This window comes from Aulonocara sp. 'chitande type north' Nkhata Bay, linkage group LG19 (assembly GCF_057382095.1).
Source record: "Aulonocara sp. 'chitande type north' Nkhata Bay isolate Kocher_YH1m ecotype deep benthic linkage group LG19, A_spYH_male_GT1.1, whole genome shotgun sequence".
NCBI classification, from domain to species: Eukaryota; Metazoa; Chordata; class Actinopteri; order Cichliformes; family Cichlidae; genus Aulonocara; species Aulonocara sp. 'chitande type north' Nkhata Bay.
Genome location: NC_141362.1, coordinates 15,818,675 through 15,837,060, shown reverse-complemented (window position 1 = coordinate 15,837,060; position 18,386 = coordinate 15,818,675). Strand labels below are relative to the sequence as shown.

Below are 18,386 nucleotides of genomic sequence, written 5' to 3'. Positions count from 1 at the left end.
TGGAGACTCGGCTTCGCACCCTTCATTCACCCATAGCTAGCCAGGCCCCTGTAGCTGGTGCAGCCGAAGATAGCGTAGGCCCCGCTAGCTGTTCCCCGGCAGACCCCAAGCAGCTGGGGAAAGAGGGCGGCTGGGTGACGGTGAGGAGGAAGCATAGTCCTAAACAGAAGCCCCAGGTACACCACCAACCCGTTCATGTGTCTAACCGTTTTTCCCCACTCGGCAACACACCCGGTAATTGGTGATTCTGTTCTCAGACATGTGAAGCTAGAGACACCGGCAACCATAGTCAATTGTCTTCCAAGGGCCAGAGCAGGCGACATTGAAGGAAATTTAAAACTGCTGGCTAAGGGTAAACGTAAATTCAGTAAGATCATAATTCACGTCGGCAGTAATGACACCCGGTTACGCCAATCGGAGGTCACTAAAATCAATATTGAATCGGTGTGCAACTTTGCCAAAACAATGTCGGACTCTGTAGTTTTCTCTGGTCCCCTCCCCAATCAGACCAGGAGTGACATGTTTAGCCGCATGTTCTCCTTAAATTGCTGTCTGTCTGAGTGGTGTCCCAGAAACTATGTGGGCTTCATAGATAATTGGCAAACCTTCTGGAGGAAACCTGGTCTTGTTAGGAGAGACTGCATCCATCCCACTTTGGATGGAGCAGCTCTCATTTCTAGAAATATGGACAAATTTATTAAACCCCCCAAAATATGACTATCCAGAGTTGGGACCAGGAAGCAGAGTTGCAGTCTTACACGCCTTTCTGCAGCTTCTCTCCTCCTGCTACCGCCCCCCCCCCCCCAAAAAAAACCATCTCCATAGAGACTGTGTCAGCTCCCAAACAGACAAAAAACAAACTAAAAACCAGCAACAAACAACTTAAACATAAACAATTACAAAGAAAGAACAATAAAGTATCCACATCTGAACCAAAGAGTAAAACAGTGAAATGTGGATTATTAAATATTAGGTCTCTCTCCTCCAAGTCTCTGTTAGTACATGACTTAATAATTGATCAACAAATTGATTTACTCTGCCTTACAGAAACCTGGTTGCAGCAGGATGATTATGTTAGTTTAAATGAATCAACACCCCCGAGTCATTCTAACTACCAGAAATCTCGAAGCACAGGCCGAGGGGGCGGTGTGGCAGCAATTTTTCACACCAGCCTATTAATTAATGAAAGACCAAGACAGACTTTTAATTCATTTGAAAGCCTGATGCTTAACATTGTCCACCCCAGCTGTGAAACTCAGAAACCAGTCTTACTTGTTATCATCTATCGTCCACCTGGGCCTTACACAGAGTTTCTGTCTGATTTCTCAGACTTTATATCTAATTTAGTTCTGAGCTCAGATAAAATAATTATTGTGGATGATTTTAACATCCATGTAGATGCTAAAAATGACAGCCTCAACATGGCATTTAATCTGTTATTAGACTCAATTGGTTTCTCTCAAAATGTAAAAGAACCCACCCACCACTTTAATCACACTCTAGATCTTGTTTTAACATATGGCATAGAAACTGAACATTTAACAGTGTTTCCTGAAAACCCTCTCCTGTCTGATCATTTCCTGATAACATTTACATTTACAATAATTGATTACACAGCGGTGGAGAGTAGACTTTATCAAAGTAGATGTCTTTCTGAAAGCGCTGTAACTAAGTTTAAGTATATAATCCACCCACTGTTATCATCTTCAATGCCCTGTACCAACATAGAGCAGAGCAGCTACAGTGGGGCAAAAAAGTATTTAGTCAGCCACCGATTGTGCAAGTTCCCCCACTTAAAATGATGACCGAGGTCAGTAATTTGCACCAGAGGTACACTTCAACTGTGAGAGACAGAATGTGAAAAAAAAAATCCATGAATCCACATGGTAGGATTTGTAAAGAATTTATTCGTAAATTAGGGTGGAAAATAAGTATTTGGTCACCTCAAACAAGGAAAATCTCTGGCTCTCACAGACCTGTAACGTCTTCTGTAAGAAGCTTTTCTGTCCCCCACTCGTTACCTGTATGAATGGCACCTGTTTGAACTCATCATCTGTATAAAAGACACCTGTCCACAGCCTCAAACAGTCAGACTCCAAACTCCGCCATGGCCAAGACCAAAGAGCTTTCGAAGGACACCAGGAAAAGTATTGTAGACCTGCACCAGACTGGGAAGAGTGAATCTACAATAGGCAAGCAGCTTGGTGTGAAAAAATCAACTGTGGGAGCAATCATCAGAAAATGGAAGACGTACAAGACCACTGATAATCTCCCTCGATCTGGGGCTCCACGCAAGATCTCATCCCGTGGGGTCAAAATGATCATGAGAACGGTGAGCAAAGATCCCAGAACCACACGGGGGGACCTGGTGAATGACCTGCAGAGAGCTGGGACCAAAGTAACAAAGGTCACCATCAGTAACACACTACAACGGCAGGGAATCAAATCCCGCAGTGCCAGACGTGTTCCGCTGCTGAAGCCAGTGCATGTCCAGGCCCGTCTGAAGTTTGCCAGAGAGCACATGGATGATACAGCAGAGGATTGGGAGAATGTCATGTGGTCAGATGAAACCAAAGTAGAACTTTTTGGTATAAACTCAACTCGTCGTGTTTGGAGGAAGAAGAATACTGAGTTGCATCCCAAGAACACCATACCTACTGTGAAGCATGGGGGTGGAAACATCATGCTATGGGGCTGTTTTTCTGCCAAGGGGACAGGACGACTGATCCGTGTTAAGGACAGAATGAATGGGGCCATGTATCGTGAGATTTTGAGCCAAAACCTCCTTCCATCAGTGAGAACTTTGAAGATGAAACGAGGCTGGGTCTTCCAACATGACAATGATCCAAAACACAGCGCCCGGGCAACAAAGGAGTGGCTCCGTAAGAAGCATTTGAAAGTCCTGGAGTGGCCTAGCCAGTCTCCAGACCTCAACCCCATAGAAAATCTGTGGCGGGAGTTGAAAGTCCGTGTTGCTCGGCGACAGCCCCAAAACATCACTGCTCTCGAGAAGATCTGCATGGAGGAATGGGCCAAAATACCAGCTACTGTGTGTGCAAACCTGGGCCCTGTGCTTCGTACGTCGCTTACTACATCCAAGATCAAATGAAACATCCAAGACCAAACCATCGCGCTAACCGTGAGCGCGCTAATCCGGTTCCCCGAACACACCTGCTGTTGACGATTAGTACAGCTGGATGAAGTAATGTGCGATCACTGGGTGCCGTAAAAGGGGATACACATCGATAGCAGAAACAGTGATCGGCAACCCTCTGATTGGTCGGCGAAAATGTCGAAGGAGTGCGCTCGGCTCGGTATTTTTCGGCAGCAGAGCAAGAACTCCTGAGTGAGGGATTTCAGGAGTTTCAGAGTTTAATCAGAACGCAAGGGAACACTGCAAAGGCTGCAAAAGCAAGGAGAGAGGGCTGGCAGAAAGTTGCTGACAAATTAAACTCGTAAGTAATTTAATAATAATAATAATAATATATTGGATTTATATAGCGCTTTTCAAGGCACCCAAAGCGCTTTACAATGCCACTATTCAGTCACTCTCACATTCACACACTGGTGGAGGCAGCTACGGTTGTAGCCACAGCTGCCCTGGGGCAGACTGACAGAAGCGAGGCTGCCATATCGCGCCATCGGCCCCTCTGGCCAACACCAGTAGGCGGTAGGGTAGATTTATTATATTACACTATATTATCCAATATTATATTACATTGTTATATTATATCCTCTTTCACATTAGAGCCACAACAGGACCCACTAGAACATGGGAACAAGTAAAAGTGAAATATAAGAATATTCTATAGAATGGTAATATCTATCACTTATATTGCTTTTCGTCTCTTGGAAAGAGACCCTGAAATAATCTGTTTGTTTGTTCATAACAGCAACCAAGAAAAGGGCAGAGCAAAAAAAGACAGGTGGTGGTCCTGCACCCCCTCGTCAACAAGTTGGTTAAGTAAATAATACCCTCACGGGGAAATCGATATCTCTCAATGAGCACACTGTCGCGCTGAGCTAAAGGATCCTGTCTATCCCGCAATATACGCTGAATTCTGAGGACTCTCCTTATCAATCTTGCACCTTCCGCAATGGGTGGCTCGCGTAAACGGACAGGACATGGCTGCGACAGGCTTCCCAAATCCACCTTGGCTTTTATAGCCGTGGTCTCTCATCTTGATTACACGAAGTAATTTACAATTACTACTCTGAAATATGAATTACATCTGTAATAATCACATACATGTAATAGAATGTTAATAGTACATTTCCCTTTTTTAGGAAATGACCTGTATGTATCTGTGTGACATCAATAAAAGGATCAGGTGCTGCATTATCTTTAGTTACATTGATGTTATTTATTTATGGTGAAACAGTGGTGGAATATCGCTGTTGCTTTCGTATAAATGAAGCGGACATACCTGCGTGGCCGCGATCTAATCCTGTTTACATAAAGTGAACCTGCTCCCGAGCAGGTTTACGCTTACGGCTCTGTTGCTATGACAGCAAGTCCCGGATGAGCTTCGGGGAACCGAACGATCCAGGATCACGCGAAATCGTCAACAATCTAATCCAGCTAACTTACTTAGCGAGGTACGAAGAACAGGCCCCTGGTAAAGACCTATAGTAAACGTTTGACCTCTGTTATTGCCAACAAAGGTTATGTTACAAAGTATTGAGTTGTATTTTTGTTATTGACCAAATACTTATTTTCCACCCTGATTTATGAATAAATTCTTTACAAATCCTACCATGTGGATTCATGGATTTTTTTTTCACATTCTGTCTCTCACAGTTGAAGTGTACCTCTGGTGCAAATTACTGACCTCTGTCATCATTTTAGGTGGGGGAACTTGCACAATCGGTGGCTGACTAAATACTTTTTTGCCCCACTGTATCTGAACGCTACCCCAACAGAGGTCGATTATCTTGTTAATAATTTCACCTCCTCACTACGTACGACTCTGGATACTGTAGCTCCTGTGAAAACTAAGGTCTCTAATCAGAAGTACCTGACTCCGTAGTATAATTCTCAAACACGTACCCTAAAGCAGATGACTCATAATCTGGAGAGGAAATGGCGTGTCACAAATTTAGAGGATCATCATTTAGCCTGGAGAAATAGTTTGCTGCTTTATAAGAAAGCCCTCCTCAAAGCCAGAACATCTTACTATTCATCACTGATTGAAGAAAATAAGAACAACCCCAGGTTTCTCTTCAGCACTGTAGCCAGGCTGACAAAAAGTTAGAGCTCTTTTGAGCCAACAATCCCTTTAACGTTAACTAGTAATGACTTCATGAACTTCTTCACAAATAAAATTTTTATCATTAGAGAAAAAATTACCAGTAATCATCCCACAGATGTAATATTATCTACAGCTACTCTTAGTACCATTGATGTTAAGTTACTCTTTTTCTCTAATTGATCTTTCTGAGTTAACTTCAATAATTACTTCCTCCAAGCCATCAACGTGTCTTTTAGACCCCATTCCTACAAAACTGCTCAAAGAAGTCCTGCTAAGATAAGATAAGATAAGATAGAACTTTATTAATCCCTCGGGTGGGTTCCTCTGGGAAATTCGATTTCCAAAAAAAGCACAGCACCGACAGAAGTTACAGAGTTACAGAATATTATATATATAAATATATATATACACACACACACACACACACACACACACACACACACACACACACACACACATATATATAAATACAGAGACAAATATAAATAAAATATACGAAGGGGATAAATAGAATAAATAGGAATAAAAATAAAAATACAAGTGAATTGCACATTTCAAGTATTGAGGTCTATTGCACTGTTGACTATTTACAAAAAGTATTGCACAAGGTATTGTACAGTGAGGTGAAGAGGCACTACAGCTTAGTTGTTCCCCCCTCCTTTGTCCTCCTGTTTCCCCTCCCTCTCCCCTCCAGAGAGGAGTTAAACAGTTTGATGGCGTGTGGGACAAAGGAGTTTTTAAGTCTGTTAGTTCTTGTCTTGGGGAGAAGCAACCTGTCACTGAACAGACTCTTCTGGTTGTTAATGGCCGTGTGCAGAGGATGCCCAGCATTGTTCATAATGTCCATCAGTTTCTTTAATGTCCTTTTCTCTGCCACTGTCATCAGAGTGTCCAGCTTCATGCCGACCACAGAGCTAGCCTTCCTGATCAGTTTCTCCAGCCTGCTAGAGCTAGAGCTGCTACTGCTAGAGCTGGGCGATAGAACGATAACGATATGTATCGCGATATAACTTTTACTCGATAGAGAAATGAAACTATCGCGATAGACCTCGCCGCTCTTGTCCTCTTTTTTTTTTTTTTTTTAAAAAGGTCAGCCAATCCAAATTAAGTAGCGCAGAGCCGAACCAATCACAGCCGCAGCGTCACGTCGCGTGACTTGTTACGTACAGCACAAGTGCCAAGCCGCACATGTGTATTTGTTTGGGAAGCAGCCAGCCACCGTACCGCCCGGGTAATGGAGGAAATGAGTGTGCCGACTAGAAAAATCAACCGAGCGTGACCGAAGGTTACCGAAGAGAAAACAGATGATGGTTCCAATGCCGGAGAGATTGTCGAACGGAAGAGCCAAAGAAGTTCCGTAGTGTGAAGGTATTTTGGCTATTTCAAGTCTGACAAAAAACAGAGTAGCGTGCACTGTAAATTGTGCCGAAAGCAAGTCTGGAAATACAATAAACTGGTGCATGCGTCACACTGTGCGCCACGTTATTGTTTCGGTGAAATGGATTTCTACAATACTGTTACTGTTAATTCTACTCTCTGCAGTGTTTAAATGCTTACATATACACACAGTTACTGTCCCTCCACATATACGACTGTTCCGCTTCTATGCCCCAGCTTTGTTTACTTTTCCCCACCGAGGCTTCTAGACTTCTGATTGGCCAACATTTCTGCACGGTTAGGAATCTAGCTCCACCTGCTGCTTTGGCATGTTCATAGCAGCGTTTTCCTTCATTTCTGCCTTTATGTGTGGACGGGATTATTTTTTAAAACGGAAACGGAAAATCTCCGTTTTCAAAAGTACCCGTGTACGTGTGGACGTAGCCTCAGTCTCTGACTGGAAGCGCTAATTCGTCATTCGGCTTTTGTCAGACTAAAGTAACTGTTAAAACTGTTTGAAAAGCTAAGCTATACAACAAGGAGAGATTGAGAATTTCCTTTTAGTTCTCAGTTTATTTGATATTGACGAACGTTAGTCAGTTTTGTCTGTTCTTCTGTAAAAACAAACTAAGATTTATTTTTAGAATTAATATTTTGTTTCTAAGTGGAATTGACAATTTAGTAGTCTGTTTCGTTTGTTCTATTTTGAAACCTAAACGCTTTAGCGGCTGCCTTTTGTGTAGTTTGCAATATTTGCCTTTATTTATCTGAAAAAGTCTCATGTTCCTTAAGTACATCTACCCTGTTGAACTTCATCCATCCATTCACGTCCGCTTAATGGATGAACTTATTATGGGAAATAAATATTTAAATAAAAACAAGCTGCTGATTATTTCACATTTTACTTGTGAGCAACGGCACATTTAAATCTTACAAATATAGTTATTTGGCTTATATCGTGATAGATATCGTTATCGCCTGAAATGAAAAAAAAAACATATCGTGATATGAAAAAATCTCATATCGCCCAGCTCTAAGTCCTGCCATTAATTAATTCTTCGATCTTAAATATGATCAACTATGTACCACAGGCCTTCAAGCTAGCTGTAGTTAAACCTTTACTCAAAAAGCCATCTCTACACCCAGCAGTCTTAGCTAATTATAGGCCAATCTCCCAGAGGTGTGGACTCGAGTCACATGACTTGGACTCGAGTCAGACTCGAGTCATTAATTTTATGACTTTAGACTTGACTTGAAAAAATGTTCTAAGACTTGTGACTTGACTTGGACTTTTACACCAATGACTTGGGACTTGAATTGGACTTGAACCGGTTTACTTGAAAAGACTTGATATTTTACCCCAAATATAAAATTTAACATGCATATTATATAGAGATTGAAAATGTGATGTCATTCACGGGTAGAACCGCAAAGGATTCTGGGAACTCGTGGCAAGCGGTACTAGCGCACGCAGGCTTTCAATTAAAATCAGTTATACAGCGATAAAAAGAAACACAAAAATGTCAAGAAGCTGTTGTATTATTAACTGCAATAGCCGGTCGCATGACAGCCACGGGAAGCCGACGGGTAAAGAGATCGGTTGTTATCGGATTACGTCGTTGAAGAGAAATTGTTCGAGCCATGTTTCCGAAGTAACAAAGGCGACTGGATTGCAGCCATTCAAAGACCAATTATAACGTCCCAGAACACTCCAGCTCACAGGTTAGTCTGCTCCAAGCATTTCCACAGAGGTCAGTCTGCTGTTGTAGTTAATGCGTCATTTTTCTTAACATAATTGGTGATATAGGTTACAAGCAAGTCTGGTGCTGAACAGAAATTGTCGCGCTATGCTCCTTTGTTTATTGTGTTTATTGTGCATAAATAATGAATTGTCCTGACACAATATTGCGTTTCGCTTCTGTTATTATGGTACATTGACAAAAACATATACTTTTATTCACAGGATAAAACAGTTGTTTTGTATCACTAATTGTCCAGTACGATTACAGCATACAATATTATTGTCACTGCTACATTTCTGTGATGCTACCAGAAATTATTTCCACTGCTAATTAATTACTCTTGAGCTCAAAGGTCCTATTAATAAATGGTTAACAAATGTGTATTTATGACGACGATTTGTGAGACTGGTAAACTTATGATCCGTACGATGGTCTTTACTTTCTACACGGTGCATTTCAAGGTCCTGTACCCATCCGTCGGTAAACTGTACCTGGGCTTGTTGCAGTGACCGGAAGTTACTAAACTTCATGAGTGTATGCGCTCACTCCAAGAAGCGTATAATTATAAATATGCATATAAATATGCTACGATGAGATAGCTGACTTCATCTAACTAGCAAATGTTGTCCAGGCTACGTTGGTGATGCAGTTTTTTTTTTAAATATGTATGATATTTTTGTCATGCGATTTTAAAGCCGGTCCTGCAACCGCATCCAAGAATAACATGCAGCTTATCTCAGAACTGTCGGTGAAAATTATTCTTGGAGCTAGGTTTAATTGAGCTGCATTTTAAAGAGGTGCAATTTCACAATTTGTGTATATTTTCTAAGTTCACTATTTTGTCATGTGTTGAGAAAAACACAGATTTAAAAATTACATGGTCTAACATTTACATTTAGCATATAACTGCAACATGCTTTTTTTCGTTTTTTTTTTAAAGACTCGAAAGGACTTGAAATTCAAAATTTCAGACTTGTGACTTTACTTGGACTTTTACACCAGTGACTTGAGACTCGACTCTGACTTGCGTGACATTACTTGAGACTTGACTTCAGACTTGAGGATAAAGACTCGAGACTTACTTGAGACTTGCAAAACAATGACTTGGTCCCACCTCTGCAATCTCCAACCTTCCTTTCAAATAAAAAATCCTTGAAAGAGTAGTTGTCAAACAGCTAACAGATCATCTGCAGAGGAATGGTTTATTTGAAGAGTTTCAGTCAGGTTTCAGAGCTCATCACAGCACAGAAACAGCTTTAGTGAAGGTTACAAATGATCTTCTTATGGCCTCTGACAGTGGACTCATCTCTGTGCTTGTCCTGCTAGAAATGCAGCATTCGATACTGTCGACCATAATATCCCATCAGAGCGATTAGAACATGCTGTAGGTATTACAGGTACTGCACTGCAGTGGTTTGTATCATATCTATCTAATAGACTCCAGTTTGTGCATGTAAATGGAGAGTCCTCTTCACACACTGAGGTTAATTATGGAGTTCCACAGGGTTCAGTGCTAGGACCAATTCTGTTTACATTATACCTGCTTCCCGTAGGCAGTATCATTAGAAGACATAGCATACATTTTCACTGCTATGCAGATGACACCCAACTCTATCTGTCCATGAAGCCAGATAACACACACCAATTAGTTAAACTGCAGGAATGTCTTAAAGACATAAAGACCTGGATGGCCGCTAACTTTCTGCTTCTTAATTCAGATAAAACTGAGGTTATTGTACTCGGCCCTGAAAAGCCTAGAAATATGGTATCTAACCAGATTCTTACTCTGGATGACATTACCTTGGCCTCCAGTAACGCTGTGAGGAACCTTGGAGTCATTTTTGACCAGGATATGTCCTTCAATGCACATATTAAACAAATATGTAAGACTGCGTTCTTCCATTTGCGCAACATCTCTAAAATTAGAAATATCCTATCTCAGAGTGACGCTGAAAAACTAGTTCATGCATTTATTACTCCCAGGCTGGACTACTGTAATTCATTATTATCACGATGTCCAAAAAACTCACTGAAAAGCCTTCAGCTAATCCAAAATGCTGCAGCAAGAGTACTGACAGGGACTAGAAAGAGAGAGCATATTTCTCCTGTTTTGGCTTCCCTTCATTGGCTTCCTGTTAAATCCAGAATTGAATTCAAAATCCTGCTCCTCACATACAAGGTCTTAAATAACCAAGCCCCATCTTATCTTAATGACCTTGTAGTACCATATCACCCTGTTAGAGCACTTCGCTCTCGCTCTGCAGGCCTACTTGTTGTTCCTAGAGTATTTAAAAGTAGAATGGGAGGGAGAGCCTTCAGTTTTCAGGCCCCTCTTCTGTGGAACCAGCTTCCAGTTTGGATTTGGGAGACAGACACTATCTCTACTTTTAAGATTAGGCTTAAAACTTTCCTTTTTGCTAAAGCATATAGTTAGGGCTGGGCCAGGTGACCCTGAATCCTCCCTTAGTTATGCTGCAATAGACATAGGTTGCCGGGGGATTCCCATGATGCATTGAGTTTTTCCTTTCCAGTCACCTTTCTCACTCACTATGTATTAACAGACCTCTCTGCATTGAATCATATCTGTTATTAACCTCTGTCTCTCTTCCACAGCATGTTTTTTATCCTGTCTTCCTTCTCTCACCCCAACCGGTCGCAGCAGATGGCCCCGCCCCTCCCTGAGCCTGGTTCTGCCGGAGGTTTCTTCCTGTTAAAAGGGAGTTTTTCCTTCCCACTGTTGCCAAAGTGCTTGCTCATAGGGGGTCATATGATTGTTGGGTTTTTCTCTGTATCTATGAAGCGCCTTGAGGCGACTTATGTTGTGATTTGGCGCTATATAAATAAAATTGAATTGAATTGAATCTGCATCATCCTTGTAGATGGAAGCAAATTTTTTTTTATCAAGAATGTCTCGGTACATTTTTCCATCCATCCTTCCTTCTATTATATGACAGCCCAGCTCCATGATTTGTGTCAAAGTAACTCAGGATAAAACACAGAAAAACATGAAGGAGATGTTCCTGGCCTGGGTTTTTATAGCAGATAACATTAAAAATATCCTGCAGTATATCAAAAACTGAAGAAAACCAATCACCATATTAACATTACCTGATGCTGCTGAAGTGAAGCAGAGTAAAGCAAAACCTGCAGTTTTAGAATCTAGCGCAAAAAATACGTAAATAAAGAGCGCGAACCCCACACATCAGAATCAGCGAGCTGTCGACTTTCAGCCCCGACCGCGTTTCCGTGTACATGCTGTCGGGTGAGAAAGCCGACATCTCACAGATTCTGATGCGTCGGGTCTGCGCTCTGTGTCTACGTCTTTGTGCAGAACCCGTGTACCTGCTCTCATTTACTGTTTTAGCTGTTTGGTGGTTGTCAAAATTTTGTGAGGTTTAACCTGAGATTCTGGCATTTCGGGCAACATAAATTTATATTTAAAAATCGATTCAGGATTTTAATGAATCGATATCACGTTATCCAAGCTAGAATCGATTTTAATCATAACCCACCCTTAATAGACAGACTGTTCCTCCTAAATCAGTCTTAGTAGGTAATGTTAAAAATAATTTTATCATTCAAGTGTTTTCAGTGTAGGAGAAAGTACTCAGGGCCTTCAAGTTAAACACTATGAAAGGCAGTAACAAGTTTAATATTCAGAAACCTAAAGTATGTATCAGCAGCAGAATGGACCTAAAAACAAATGTCCATGTTTTAGTTATATGAAACTGAGCATTTTGGATTAGCGGTACTGCTGTGTTTGTTGTATCATATTGCTGTAATTGTTTATATGCTCTATATATTTTGAGGTAAGTTTATCTATAGTGTCACATGATATTGTGACACTGTAGGCAATCGGGGTGATCGTGGCTCAAGAGTTGGGAGTTTGCCTTGTAATCGGAAGGTTGCTGGTTTGAGCCCCGTCTTGGACAGTCTTGGTCGTTGTGTCCTTGGGCAAGACACTTCACCCGTTGCCTACTGGTGGTGGTCAGAGGGCCCGGTGGCGCCAGTGTCCGGCAGCCTCGCCTCTGTCAGTGCGCCTCGGTGGCTGTGGCTGCAATGTAGCTTGCCATCACCAGTGTGTGAATGACTGGTTGTGTAAAGCGCTTTGGGGTCGTTAGGGACTAGAAAAGCACTATACAAATACAGGCCATTTACCATTTATTCTATAAGGATGTTATGTGTTTGTGTACTTTCTGCCCAGTTTGACCCATTTAGCAGAAGTCAGCCTGTTTAAGGCTCTGATATCTATTCTGTATCACAGCTTGTAAATTTTCTTTTTACACATATATGTAAGCATTGAGCCAAATTTAGTAGTGCCAAAATATTAAAAGAACAATATTTGTCTCTTATATATATTCACACTGAAAAAGATACTTGTCTTTGAGTGAACATTTAAGGTGATAGGAAATATAAATAACAACTTGAATCTTTACTGAAGCTCAGTATTTGACACAGAGTTCAAGTTGCATCATTTTCCAAAGAGGTTCCTGCTTTATCTACAGCGTGAGTGTTGTCATGGTCTTTCTTGTCTATTGGAGTTCTGGGCTCCTCATTGAATCTCATGTTTTTAGTGAGGTCAACTTGAATAATCGTGACATTCTTGGTATTATCAACATTATTATTATTATTGTTATATCAGAAGAATGTTGTACTATGTTGTTTACGCTGTCTGTTGTTTTCTGTGAAATACCAGCTGGCACTTCCATGTTGGGGTCAACTGTGTTAGAGGTCTGTGTAAGTTCAGGAGATGTCTGTCTTCTTTGAGGTCACTGCTTTTATGCTATTTTCTGTGATGTTGAACATTTCCATTGTTTTCTTCTGAGTGTCGTCACGGTCTTTTTTGTCTGTTGGAGTTCGGCGGTGATCGACCTTTTGGCTTTGCCTTAACCACTTTCCCCTTTTTCCTAGGCACTGGTGGTAGTGCTTTATCTCGAGGCAGTGTCAGCAACTGGTACAGGGGTTTTGCCACTTTTGAAAAGTTTGGGATGTAGTGGAGCATGGTAGTTTATCTCTGAGAGCTTGTACAGGAGCTATTTCTGCTGGGTCCATGATATAACCCTCTTCGGACACCATCCGACCCAGGAAACGTACCTTTCTCTTGAAAATGTCACATTTCTGTGGGTTGAGTTTGACACCATGGTTTTGGTATCTCTGTCCAATTTAACTGGAGGGTCCCACTGAGGTGGCTTATGGCAGGAGGAGGGTGTGTTTATAACCTCATTCACCTGTATAGGAGGTTGTGAAGAAATCTGCTCCACCAAGTCTTGTGTCTTTTCAGGGGTAATGGAGTACACTGCTTTTATTTCTTCCAGATGTACTAGAACAGTGTGAGGAATTAAGTTGACATTCCGCTTGTTGGTATTAGCAATCGCGACTGGGATGTACACTGACCTGCCCTCCGTTATTGTGACCAGTCCCTCTTGAATGACAAGACCCTCAGGCAACTGTGATGGTTCATTTGGGACAAACAACAGACTCTGTCCTGAAAACTGGGCTCCAATGTGTGCACGGACATATGTGGTAGTAATGTGTTCAGCAGCCAGACATAGTCCCCTCTTTCCTGCTGGTAGTTTGCCCACACTTTGGATTTGGTCTGGTAATTGCAATAGTTTTAGCACTGATTTAGCAGTGTTTAATGACAGGATCTGGCTGATTTTTCTAACATTTGCTTGCTCCATTTACTCACAACTTCCTCTATTGCATTAAATCCAATAATGGGCAGTTGTGCAACACTAGGGTCACTGCAAACAAGCATTGGATTTGGCCTGTATTTGTATAGCGCTTTACTAGTCCCTAAGGACCCCCAAAGCGCTTTACACATCCAGTCATCCACCCATTCACACACACATTCACACAATGGTGATGGCAAGCCACATTGTAGCCACAGCCACCATGGGGCGCACTGACAGAGGCGAGGCTGCCGGACACTGGCGCCACCGGGCCCTCTGACCACCACCAGTAGGCAACGGGTGAAGTGTCTTGCCCAAGGACACAACGACCGAGACTGTCCAAGCCGGGGCTCTAACCGGCAACCTTCCGATTACAAGGCGAACTCCAACTCGCCTTGTCGTGGATCGTGGCTCCAACTCTTGAGCCACGATCGCTCACCACACTTCACAGAGATTTTGCTGGCAAGGATGGAGAGTCTCAGTTTAATTCTTTCTGAAGGTAACATCCCTCCCTCCCTCCCCTCCATTTTCAGGGTTACAGTCCAAAAAGAATTCTGTCTCTATCCACCCATCACATGGGATTTCACCACCATTAGCCGCTAAAACTACTAGAGTTTCTGTTCTCAAAAGCTCAGCAAGTGGCCTGACAGTGCTGTGTGGTAGGTGCTGTTTTCACCACTCATTGCTAATAAGACTTGAAAATAAGAACCTAAAACCAACAAATCTCAGTAAAAGAACAGTAAAAAACAAAAGTCTCACCGTCTGTGTCTGCAGAGCATCAAACCTAAGAATCCTTAAAGATCTACATCGGCATCCGCAAGAAGCTGAAGGCTCCAACCAGGTAACACACACACATCTCGTTTGCTATCCTTGTGGGGACATCCCATTGACATAATGCTTTCCCTAGCTGCTTACCCTAACCATCAAAAATGAATGACTAACACTGACCCTACACCTAAATGTAACCCTCACACAAAAAACACATTTTGAGTGTGAAAAATGCCTTCAACAGTTTTTTTTTTTTTTTTTTTTAATTGTACTCGACCATAACAACCTCAAAAAGATGGTGTCCAAACAGATCCTTACTCTAAATGGTGTTACCTTGGCCTCCAGCAGTCCTGTGAGGAGTCTTGGAGTCATTTATAACCAGGATTTGTCCTTTAGTGATCACATTAGACAAATATGTAGGACTTCTTTCTTTCATATATGCAATATCACCAAAATTAAGAACATCCTCTCAAAGTGGAAACTGAAATATTGGTTCACGCATTTTCTACTTCCAGGATAGACTGTTGGAATTCATTATTGTCAGGTGTTCTTAAAGCTCATTGAAAAGCCTTTAGCTGATCCAAATTTTGCAGAATATAACAGACGAGCTCCCAATTTGGATTTAGGAACACTCTCTCTGCTTTTACTATTAGACTTCTGTTTTTAATAAAGCTTGTAGTTGGTGTTGTGTAGGTGTCAGGTGACAGGTGACAGTGAACCAAACCATGTTAGGAATGTTTCCACCCACATTTGGTTGAAACAGATTGCTGCCCTACTCTAATCCTGCTTCTGTTTGATGCATCTTCCTTCTGTCATAAAGTGTTCCACATGGGGGTTCATGCAATCACTGAGGTCTCTCTAATACTGTAAGGCCTTTACTTTGAGATAATAAGGCAACGTTTAGATGTTTAGATAGATGAAATAAAGATGAGGCCTGCGGTGCCTATTAGGTGTGGAAGGAGAAAGATGCATCTACAGTATAGTTACCTGTGACTTCAAGTTGGACTTGAACTGGGACTGGTTCTTCTTCATTTTGACTTCAGACCTGAGACATAAACATCAGCCTGAACTGTGACTCACCTGTACTGAATATTTGGTACCTGATTTGGGCCGTGGTCCTCTTCAGTCATCGGGTTTTTATTTAGAGCTTGTTGGTCTGTGTTTGTCCTGTAAATGACCACCATCAGTTTCTTTACGCGCTTCAACATCCAGGCGTGTGACTTCTTTTAATCCTTCTCTCTCACTTCTCAGCTCCTCCCACCCTCAGCACTCCCTCTGGGCCTCTGAGCCCCTTCGTTCCCCTCCCATTGCTCAATGCAGCTGATCAGGTACCCCTCGCAGATGGCAGGGAATCACCGTCACTGTTTGAGAGTTGTAGCTGGAGGGTGAAGGCTCACAGCGCGTCCATCATAGAGACATGGTGTCTCAGTCCTCAGACTGGAGAGACCACCTGCAGCAGGAGAAAGAGATGCTGATGGAGGAGGTCAAAGCTAAGAAGGTGATCAGTCGTTCGGTAATCATAAAACTTTATTGATCCCTGCTGCCACAGAAAATAGTCACAAACACACCGCCTGCTGCAGGAGCCGGTGTGGATCCTCCACAAAGCGCTGGAGGCGGCTTAGCTGGAGAAGTGAGTCTGCGCCGAGTTTTTGGCAGAGGAGGAACGTCTGGAGCTGCTGCGACACCGCGAGTGACAGGTGGCCGACCTGTGGGGTGGCTGGACGAGGCCAAGATGGAGGTGGAGGCGGTGAGGAAGAGTCTGGCTGAGAAGGCCACGCAGGTCACTGAGCTGCAGCAGAACATCAGGATGCTGATGGAGAAGAACAACGCCAAGCAGGAGGTGAGGACAAACCAGAGGTCGCTGTCAGACTGACCTCTGGTTTGTCATGTTAAAGTAACCTGCTCACGTTTGTTTCCATGACTGAAAGTTTCCCTGAGATCTGGGGCTGTTCCTGGAGCTGCTGCTGACTCCGGAAAAAACTGAGCATGGGTGGATGTTGAGACAGAGGGCCTCTCCCGTGCATTCAACACTCCATCTAAATGACCAGCCCAGATGATGGATGTGTCATGTTATTCAGTGGAAAACTGAGAATCGTAGCCAAAAGAAAAAAGTGGAATACTTGAGGAAGATCACGGAGCAAAAGGCTCATTGAGTGAGAGCAGTGGGCAGGTTGGTGTTCTGCACCATTTAGTTAGGTCTCTTCAGAGGTGTTTAAAAAAAATTTTTTCTAAGGTTTTCAGTAGTTTCCATCCATGAGTGATTTGAATTAAAACTGTGAAGAAATCCTCCAATATGTGTCACAAATCTTCATTTAAATGTCCTATGATTTACCATGAAATTGAGACAGTACTGATCCAGTGGCATTGGCTCCACACAGTGGAGAGTTGTAGTAATGTCTAGAAAGTTCATTGACTCAGAAATAAACACACATTGAACACCAGCCCAAAGACACTTTGCTCAGGGACTCCATGCTGTCCTCAGTCCATTGATGAACTCCTCTTGGTCTGCATGCCGTCTGCAGCCAGAAGTGAAACCTTTGCCCTGCCAGCAGGATCTCCTGCAGTGAAACCTGCAGGATCTGCACAGCAGCCTACAGCTTATGTGCAAACTTCAATAAAAAATCTTGGAAGAGACACATCTTTCCAATCCTCTGTAGGCTCCTACATGCTGCTGGAGGAGGGAGAGCAATTTGACCTGACCATGGACACTCAGCGCATTTCTCCATAGGAGCTGTCAGGCAGGAAACTGGGGGGGGGAAGAATGCTGCTTCTATAGGTGGCAGGAGTTCAGGCAGCAGTTTGATCTGCCGGAAGGCTCAAATTCCGAACACATCACCTGCTAACTGGATTCAGGTGGGAAGTTCCACATCCAGGCATCCAAAGTCTGTGTGAGGGAGGCTGAGACAGAAGTGAGTATGAAAAGGAGCTTTAGGGACTTTTTATGTTCAGTTACATTGGACTATTAATTTGAAAAACAATTTCACAGAGTTTATTTTGTTTAATGTTAAAATGGGCAAATTTCATCTATCATACTGTCCATTTCGCCTGTTTCAGATTTGAAGAAATTTTCCTGTCTTAAGATTTTTTTTAACCTAACATTTCAATAATGGGAAGACTGACCAGAGTGGAGAAACTGAGAAAAGGTGACTTTATTTTACATGTTAAGTCTTATTATAATAAAATAATAAAACATTTTAATTATGTTATTTTACTTTGAAGTCCATCTTTTTCTTGGTATTATAATGAGAAGGCAAAACCCTGTATCACAGCTTTAATGATGAAAGCTGAAACTACCTTAAAATATTCCTCTCGTGAGAGGAATAAAAGCTTTGATGGTGACTTGTCAACAAGATGAAGTGCTTATGTTTTAGTCTCCACAGCTCACGCTCAGTTTAGTGTTTGGACATCTTCTGGGTAATTACACATTGTCTTAATACGATTATTCAAGCATAAGTGGAAAGGAAAACACACATTAGATTTAGTAACGGCACACATTTACAATGTAAATTACATGTTGTTCAGCAAATGACACGTTTGTTTTTTAACAACAGCAGTTATTTTCTGCAGTGAAAGAA

The 18,386-nt window shown here is 42.2% G+C and overlaps 1 long non-coding RNA gene across 2 annotated transcripts; it reads left to right on the top strand.

Moving 5' to 3' along the window:
* Positions 1 to 14,405: 14,405 nt before the first annotated feature.
* On the top strand, positions 14,406 to 17,957 carry LOC147306715 (uncharacterized). 2 transcript variants are annotated; one of them, XR_015126319.1, is made up of 4 exons: positions 14,406 to 14,702; positions 14,818 to 14,884; positions 16,063 to 17,720; positions 17,866 to 17,957. It is a non-coding gene; the product is annotated as an uncharacterized LOC147306715 (long non-coding RNA). The 2 variants fall into 2 exon arrangements; XR_015126318.1 differs by lacking the exon at positions 17,866 to 17,957 and having other exon boundaries at positions 16,063 to 16,309; positions 16,392 to 17,103.
* Positions 17,958 to 18,386: the final 429 nt, after the last annotated feature.